General features: G+C 42.6%; 1 long non-coding RNA gene across 1 annotated transcript in view; it reads left to right on the top strand.

The window, feature by feature from the left end:
* The first annotated feature begins 5,705 nt into the window (after positions 1 to 5,705).
* The window catches only part of LOC135577243 (uncharacterized), a 91,840-nt gene continuing 87,885 nt past the window's right edge, over positions 5,706 to 9,660 (top strand). The window contains exon 1 of the long non-coding RNA XR_010468796.1: positions 5,706 to 6,492. This is a non-coding gene — a long non-coding RNA (uncharacterized LOC135577243). The remainder of the gene's footprint in view (positions 6,493 to 9,660) is intronic.

The following is a 9,660-nucleotide window of genomic DNA, read 5'->3' as shown; positions in this document are numbered from 1 at the left end:
TGCTTCAGCATGTCAGAGTAGATAAAGCAGGCTTTAAAACCCTTTCACTGTGGTGTGAAATTAAAAACACATTCAAACACAGAAATAAACTAGCAAATGTGTACTAAAAGAAAATAAATTAATAAAACATTATAGTCCTACCACAATAATTGGCTGAAGCCTTCATCTCCCAGACCAAAGTACTAGAGTGGTTTAGTGAACCGGTGAAGAAAAAAGATGCTGTCCAAGAAGAGATATTGCATCTTCATCATTTGCTCCTTGGAAGGAAAGCAACATGGGAAGTTGTGCTGCCTGCCAAGGCCACATAGCCAGAGTCATGGCAAACCTGAATTTGGGATGCCTGGTGAAATTTATTTGCTTTATGTGTGAAGGATTTCACCCATGGACAGCACTGTGGCTGCTTTAGATTTCCATGTTGGATAGTTGGGAGTTGTGAACAACAAGGAGATGTCTTTGTAATTGTGTCCGTTTTCATTAGGTTCCTGTTGATTTAAGAAGTCGTCTGTGCACTTACCCACTGGGGACAGAGCAAGTGCAAAACAGTGAAATCAGCAAATTAACCTTAGGAGGGAGGAGCTCTCTGGAGGACACAATAGAGGTTAATAACCTTCCTCTGTGAGGCTCTTCTCTCAAGAGCTCTGGGCTAATACCTTGCTCCTGCAGTACACAGTGAAGGCAGAAATGAGAATGTCTGCCACATAGTACTGGACCCATACTCTGAGCCATTTGCGTGTCTGTTTTACCACTCAGCATGCCCCAAGAGCAGGGCTAATTAGCAGAGCAGGAAATGGTGGCATCATTGTGTGTGCCTGAATATTAACCCATTGATTTAATTCCCTACATAATATTAACAAATAGTCTGATATGTGCTGCTGAGTCCAAATATGAACAACAATTCCCTGTGGATGGTAAACATTCAGAAAGAGACACGATTTTTGTCAGTTTTGGTCAATGATTTTTGACCAAATAAATTTGGCCCAAATTAATTTACCCAAGGCAACTGCTATCTGAAATAGTTCACAATTAAACAAGAGATTTGTCTCCCCAACCTATCCTGAGAATAACCAACGCTCCTCTTCTTCAGCAGAATATCATAACTCATTTCCATCTGATGCTGAATAGGTATGCACGGTCTCCTCATCCTGACACCCTCTCCACAGTATTAATTTAGTTGCTTTCATTGGTAAAACATTGTAAAATATTAAAGCATTGTTATAGTAATGTTTCACTTGCCAGCTTGTTTTGCTGAAAGCCCTGTGGTTACATCAGGGGTGGACATAGGCAGCCACTCCATGGCAACAGACAGAGATCCGCATTCTGGACCCGTGATTTAGTACTGCCCTCTTCCTTGGGCCTCTGCCCCCAAAGAGAGAGAGAGCCCATACCATGACTCCTCAAGGAAGGAGGAAGGTCTGCAAAAAATTTGACCCCACATATTATGAAAAACCCTGTAGTCAGCATTACAACTACTAAGTTAGCTTAAGCAGCCAGGTAGTATTACACACATAATTGTGTCTTTTCTCTCATCACACACTTCTGCTGCCTTTACATTTGCTGTGTTGGTTGTGGTTGAACAGTGGTTTCACTCTTTGACTTAATTCTTTGTTTATTCCCCCTCCCTTGATGTTGTGCTGGCTGAGATGTGTACACAGTACCCAACAAATTTACCTGCTTCATCGAAGGAGGGATATTCCTACTGCATTTCGGTTTGATAAATGCCATGTTTTATCAAATACTAAGTATGGGCCAAATACAACCTCAGAGGCTGATTCCAAAGTGTTGCAGCTAATAACTTGCTGTTTCATAACACCTTTTTTTGGGTCCACTCTATCTACAGAAATGGGATCTCACTTTAAGGAGTAGAGACTGGATTTCTAGAAATAGTAATAGCATAAGTGCAGAGGGGAGAGACCTACACACTGCAAGCCTCTGCACTGTCAGGGGATGAGTGTCCTTCCTCCTTGTCGTAAAGGACTGAGGACTTGAATGTTGGTCCTTGGACTTAATAAAAGGGTGACGGGCATTACTGTGTGCATCCATTGATACAGGAAGGATGTCTGTACTTGCAGGGTGGCCAGCTGCTGGATTACATCTGAATTCAGAAACTCTGTAGCTATGTTCTTCCAAAATGTTTAAAAAATATACTGAAGAAAATTACAGCCTAGATCTTGACTCTCAGAGGTTGCTGCTCTTGGAAGAAGAGCAACATTTGTGCTGTACTCAAAACTTTCTGCTCAAAGAAGACAGATATTGGCAGGATGTCCCCAGGGTTTGGACAGAGCACATCCAGAAGCAAAGACTGATCTATAAGGGGGGAATTAATGGAGAATAAACCCCCTGTTCCCTTCCTGGCACAAGCAGGTGCACAAGTAAGCAGAAGGGTGGATCCCAGTGCCAAACGAAAACTTGAACTGGGGTTTGTGCCATGTTATTTAGCAGCTGCATTTCAGTGCAGCTTGTATGTATCCTGCTTAGAAAGAGTGGAGTTGCACTCAGGAGGCCATGGGAGGAAGGCTTTCCCATCAAAGCTCATCTGCTTCTGGAAAATGCAATCCCTTTTTACTCTGCTGTTTTGCAGCCAGAGCGAAGGACAAGGAAGATGGACAATGCTAAAAGGATCAGCTGCTTGTAGGTCTTTTATTATATACCACACACAGTGGAGCACATCCTGACACAGGTTTTCTTTTTTTCTGTTCCCCAGTCCGCTTTCCTTCCCTGAATGTTAAAGCTATGAAATCAGTAACAGATGACAAGTGGATTTAATTTGTGAAGAGGAATGTAAGCCCATCAGAGTAGTTAACAATTAACAGTTCCGGACTGAGAGCAGGATTTTGTTCATTTCAGAAATGACCTGGGGCCATTTGCTTTGCACTAATATATACAGAGATCTGGAATGTACTACCTTGTTATCCTGGTGCTGATCAGTACAGGCACAAATGTTCACATTTAGAGTAAATCCAGTTATGTCTGGATGCTTTTCTTCTCTGCTTTATGCAATTATGCTGTTTAGTCATGAATCACAGACCTTCTAATTAAGTCTCAAGGTCAGGGAAAGTGGGATGGAAGGTCACCAGACTTCTAGCTAAAGGCCTTTAAAGCCATCGGTTGTTTACGGGAATTGCCATGTGCTTTCCTGAAAGAACTAGACTGACAGATCTAGCATTAACAGAACAAAGTTAATTCCTATAATTTCTCCCACATTCTTGCAGGCAGTTTCCTCTAACTGAGGAATTAAAGGTCACGGATTGTCTACCTCCTGCACTACCCCAGCCATGCTTTACCAGCAGCCAGCCCCGGGCTCCATGGTGGGGGGAGCGACCAGCTGTAGCACAGTCAGTTGTTCTGAGAGCCAGCAGCTCTTCAGCACCTTGATATATCCTTCAAAATGACATATTATGTTTTCCTCACTTCATCAGGCAGAGCTGGTTTAGTGCACACACAGAAAGGGGATATTGAGGGGAAATTCCATATTTCTTTAACCAGCTTCACATCCAGGACAGAAAAAGTTTCCCTGTGAATTTTAAGGATCTGCCACTGAGCTACACAGTATCTGGCAACTGGTGGCCTCTTGTAATTCCTGTGCCTCTTTGGATTTTGTAATGGCAGACCTCTTGAGGAACCTTCTTGCCACAGCCTCCCGGCCCCATCTCCTCCTGCATTTGAGCAAAGGTCAGACACAAGAGCCCTTTGTCATGTTCTGCAATCTTCAGAGGCAGAAACTTCCTCTTCTTTCCACAAGTCTTTGGGCAAACACCAGCTACAGGGCCACCCTTGCTTTGGCCACTGTGATGCTGCCCCACAAAAGGCAGCAACAGCCTTAGTCCTGCCACAGTCAAGGAGGATCTAGGAAGAGAAAAGTAATTTCCTGATAACAGTTAGCAGATGCGATTCCCCATCTGCATTTCCATAAGAAGCTTCAGCATCTTCTTCCTAAGTTGCATGTGTCACCATGTCCCACTTATGCTGGTGCGAGATAACCTTAGTTACCTAATAAACAGCTCAAGTAGAGGAACACTTCGTTTCTAATCTGGCACTAAGTCTCTCCTCCAATTGATCCTTATCGTAAGAAGTTAAGATAATTTCAGTGAGCAAGGACGAAACGTGCTCCATGTTCGACATCGAGCCATGTCCTCCCAGATACACAGATCTCACCTCCCAGGGGCATTTCCTTCTTCACCCTTCCAGCCAGCCAGAGCTATAACCATGACACAAGCTGCAGAAACACCCGAGCCAACGTGATCGTCTTTGTGTCCACTGGAACTTAGAGGGTATTGCCATAAGTGGGTTTGGGATGAGAACTGACCAAAGAATGGGGCATACTTCTCCTCTTTTCTTCCCACCCAGTCCTTGAGAATAACACTGGTAGGGAAGAAGGAATAATCCAAATGATTTTAACTGGTTGTGAAATGTAGAGGAAAAGACAATATAGGTAAACCCCAACTTTGCATTGAGAAGGTGGATGTAGAAAGGAAACAGCAAGAGAAGACTAGGTCTAGAAATGCCAGGCCTCCCCAGCAAAGCCCTGCTAATTTTTTTGTTTTTTTATTTCTCTCTCTCTGTTTTATTTTTCGAGAAGACATTTATATAATAAAAAGAACAAGTAGAATTGGTCTCAGCTGTGTCCCATGTCTAGCCAAATGCCTTGTCATGTTTAAATAAACTGGCAGCTGACATTTTAGCTGTTCTTAGCCATAGGGTTTTGAGAAAGAAAAACCATTTTTTTTTTTCAATTTGTGTGTATCGGTGTGCTAATGTCCTCTTCAAAAACACTGCCAATGACCTGCAGAAACAAATAAAACAGAGTAAAACAAACTGAACATGTGAATAACAGGCCTGTGGCTGAGGGCAGTCTGTTTCTGAAGGCAAAGATGTGAGCTGGGGTTTGATGGTTTATTTGCTGAGAAAACAACCTTCTCAATGTCACTACTATATCTGGGTTTTGTCATGGGTGCATTGCATTTCATTATTCCAGCCTTCTCTTTGTGTCTTTGCTTGTGGTTTAGCTCAGATGAGTTGTTTTTCAGCATAGAGGTGCCATGTTTCTTCTTTCAGGTGAGCTAAGCACAAGGAGAGGTTTGTGTGCCTAAGCAAAGGGCTGGAGGTCTCTTTGCCTTTCACTCATCTTCCTCTCTCTGGGGCCAGATCCTGCTCTCTAACAAGAGCAATACCACTGGCACGGCTGTCCCCCAGCCAGACAAGAAGGAGACTTCAGTTGAAACCTCAGTTGAACATATTATCATGCCCAGAGCCAGAGGTTTCTTGTCCCCAGGGTTGCCACAGAACAGCTCACCTGATGCATACATGGGTCTCATGGGTCTCAACTAACCAGCCAGCTGCCCAGGCTCTCTTGCACTTGAGTTTCTGAGATATCATGGTAATTGCAGTGAGTTTTGGAGCCAAGTCTGCCCCAGATCAAGGTGGCCTCTGGTGGCCTCATGCCTTTCAGCTGAGTTAGAGCTGCTACTCATATGCACCAAAACTGGCCCAGCTTGCTCTTTGTGGAGTTTGGAAGATACTCAAGTGTGAGATAATCTTTCCTTCCACAGGTTTTCTTGGAAATTTTAAGACTGTATTCCCTTGGACACAAATAAATTTATCAGTTTGTTTGTGGGGTTTCTTTTGCTAAGTGAATCTACATGTGGGGCTTTATATCTTTGTCACTGACAAAATATTTTTATTAATCAAAAAAGGAAAATGTAAAAGCAAAGACTATTTAATATGTGATTAATGGACTAGTTATTTGACGTAATGCCAAAATCTAGGCTGTTCAGAGCAAAATTTGGTGACAAAAATAAATCTTGAATTACTCCCTTTGTCCCTTCCTTGCTTCTGACTACACTGCATTTAAAGCAAGTTGTAGATAACTCCAATCCAAATTTCTCCATCCTTTAAAAGTGTCATACTTTTTTGCTGATAATTGCTATGGTCTTAGAAAAATATTTGATCTTGTTTTGTTATATCTGTGGGACATGTTCTGCTTGGTCAAAGAAAGAAGCTTATTCCTAAATTTGGTCACTATTGTTTGATTTCCTTCTTGCAAGCTGATGTTTGAATTAACTTTTCTTTAAAGCAACGATTTTTTTTCTCCTTTTTTATTCATGGATGAATTATAATAAGAGTGACCTGATGAAAAGCAGTAGAATGGAACAAGGAAAAAAAGGTCTGGCAGGCATAGTGTATGGAAAATAAACTTGACCTCTTCCTCAGTGCAGACAAAGTTAATGGTTATAGACAGTCTTTGTTCATGGAACATGTTCTCCTCCTCTGAAGAAAGCAAGCAATTGTTCTGCTAAATTAAAACTTAACGTGAAATGAACAGCCTTTTTTATGGGAAGAGGGTTCCCTGTCCTAGAGAGTCCACCCAGTCAGTTGGGAAACACTTCATGCAGAAGCCTGGATTCCTGCAGCCTTCATGTCCTTCTGCTGGAGCATGAAATAAGGCTGTCTAGAACACCTGCTGTGGGAAGAGGTACCCATGATACCTAGTGTAAAGTGAGTGCCATTGTTTCTTTTTTTTGTTTGTTTGTTTGTTTTTTTTGGGTGTTTCGGGGGTTTGTTTGTTTGTTTGTTTTTAAGAGGCAAAGGAATGAATCCCACAGAAAAGGGGTCAGTGCACACAGCAGCCTTGTTCGCTACTGCATTGTACATATTGTTTGTCAAAACTCTAGTCATAGAGTGAAAATTCCTGGGCACGATGACAGGACCTGTCACTTCATCCCTCATCTGTGTTAGGTCAATGTTGTAAAACGCTAACGCAAGCCACTGAGCACTTCAGCTGGTAAGGAAGACCTTTGATCTTTCTTTGGTGTTTTCTGGGAATGTTCACTTCTAAACCACACTCGAAGTGGGGGCAGCACCGGCGCACCTATCCTTGAAGCTTATTAACATACTGACCTCAGCCTGTTCATCCCAGAGTCAAGAGTATGATAAGGCTAATGAGTGGGATCAGCAATAAAAATACTGGCCATGGACTGCAATAAAGGAACAATGTCATACTGCAGGTTTGATATGACATGGTACTGGCTGTGGTAGCATGCTGGGAAGGACCAGCTCTCATTTCAAAGGAAAGGGACAGCATTTCTGAGCTATCTGGTTTGGATTTCTACTTTCTACACACCATTTTCTCAGGAATTTCTGTATGAAGATACACAGCCTCTTGGGGAGGCTAAAAGACCTCATATGATAGGGCACTTACTACAAATCTTAGTAAATTAATGCAAAAATACATTAATCCTGTTATTAAAACATGCATTTCATTTCCAGTGCAAATCTGTCTAGCCTCAACTGCTAGACATTAAATCTTCTTAAGACTCTGTCTCATTAAATATCTCCATTATACCCTCTGTATAGTCCCTTCCAAACTGTGATCTACACAGCTGCTGAAGTCCTCTTTCATAAACTAAAATAATTTTATTAGCTCTCCATAATTCTGTCTCAGAGAGGTATTATCGCTTATCTCACTGCTTTTTCTGATTTTGCATATTTTCCTTAAGAAGCAAACACAGGAACTTGATAAAACTCTGCAACTGGGTGGCCCTTTCCTGCACAAGGAGAGCAACTTTGCTTAGTTGTACCCTGCTCAGGTACTAGAGTCCTGTACAAAAATACAGAGCTGCCTGGTGTTGGCAGGTGGATCTTGTTGAATACAATTAGGATGTGAGAAGAGTTTGTTTCTTTGAACGAGAACAAACAAGAGGCTGGGACAGAGGAGATCTGTGCAGAGAAAACCTAGCCAAGTTTGGAGAGAAAAGTTTGGCTGAGGTTTGTTTTATTATTGTTGTTGTTTGAATTGCAAATAAAGGCCAGGAAGGAGGCAAGTTTGGACTATGTACAACTTTTGAGTACTTTCTTTATAGCTGGTGGGAACTTTGCCTGCTCACCCACACACACAAATGCATGCACTCAAATCTCAGACTCGTCTGTCCCTTCAAGGGATGAGTTTGCTGCACTTGCAAGGGAACAGAGAAAACTCCAGCTGCAGATACAGAAATGCGGGTGACTAAATTACAGTCTTTAAATACAAAGGTACTACCTATGGATAAATGTGGGTTGTACTTAAAGCAAAACCACATGAGATGCCTGAAGTTGTCACACTGGAATGTACGAATAACATATAGTGAGCAGTTCTTTTGCAAAACTCAAAGAACTAGAGGACAAGTATAATGTCTGGAAAGGAAATGGCCCGGCAAGTGCAGTTCCCACATTGTAGGGATTGTCTTCTTCTAGTGATATACTGGAGTAGTCATCTGATGAGCTGAGTTGTCATAATCTTGATATCACGGAACAGCTTCACTGCATAAGTATAAGCAGATGATCATAAATATGCAAAAAGAGCAGAGTTAAGGAGAAAAAGAACACATGTATTGCCTTAATAGAATAAGGCAATAGAATAATGTGCTCCCCACATGCAAACACACATATGCACAAGTGTGCACACATACAGGTATACACACACAGGTTTCTTAGTTTGCCGGTGCAATCCTTCAGGACAGTGACTGTTCAGGATCTGAACAGCCCTGTTCCATAGTAACCCCTATGGAAGAAGGTATACGATACAGTACTAATAACAAAATCTTCAGACCTGCTTCAAAACAAGCAGGGGTAAATGAACCTTTTGAAGGATAGCTAATATAGTATGAGAGTCAGAAGATTGGGGAGTGTTTAATTTCCAGGGCTTTGATGAGTGAATTTTCCACTCACCGCACTGCAGGTCAGGAACCCATGTCCATTCCAAAGTTAATGCTATTGTTTTCTGATCTTTGAACCCTAACACCTGTCAGTGCCACATTCCCAGAGGACAAGGCTGGGGCTGGTATTTCTTTTTAACAAAGAAAATACTTACAGATTTACCACTCTCTGAACAACATCCATCCTGTTGGACTACTAGAAAAGTCATTTAAATGTCACCAAAAGTTATCAGGGAAATACTGGAACGCTGAATGTCATCATACATGACTTTTCCTGTCACACTAGAAGTATCTGAAATGACTCTGTTTACACTGGGTAGTAACTCTGAATTTATGGGAGGCAACTGAGACATGGATTTGGCCCCAGTAATTTGAAATGCAATACAATTCTTATTTGTATTTCCAGAATTCATCTTTTAAAAACAATTTTCCACAACACCTTCTATTTTCTATCATAGGTCTGCGTTTGTACAGAAGGACAAAATAGAAGCCTTTTATAAACAAGGAAGTGGTCTAAAGCACTCCCTTGTGCAGGAAAATCCAGAGAAGGACAACTCCAAAGTCAGTTGTTCCCTGGACTGTGCCAAATATCCACCCCCTTTGCAAAGCAAAGCCTTTGGCTCCCCTCTCCTGCAGATCTGCACGTAGCACAGGAGATCCCCCAGGACCAGAGCGGAAAGCCCCTGCCGCTGCCCTGTCTCCATCCCTGTCCCTCCCACTGCCCCCAGCATCCCTCAGCTGGACTCTTGTCAGACCCAAGCCCCCTCCTTGACAGCCCCTGGTCCAGATGGACATCACAAGGCAGAGTCCCCTGCAGCACGAGGAGAGGATGGTGCTGGACAAACCTGCAGGAGATGTGGAGCAGAGCTGCTTTGCCTTGCCAGGCTCACACCCACAAAGCCTGCCCTCAGGTGTCGACTCTGTGTAGAAAGTCCCTCATCCATCCACCTACACAGGAACCTGGCCATCCAAA

The sequence above is a fragment of the Columba livia genome, chromosome Z, assembly GCF_036013475.1.
Source record: "Columba livia isolate bColLiv1 breed racing homer chromosome Z, bColLiv1.pat.W.v2, whole genome shotgun sequence".
Taxonomy (NCBI): Eukaryota; Metazoa; Chordata; class Aves; order Columbiformes; family Columbidae; genus Columba; species Columba livia.
This window is presented reverse-complemented; position numbering and strand designations above follow the sequence as displayed.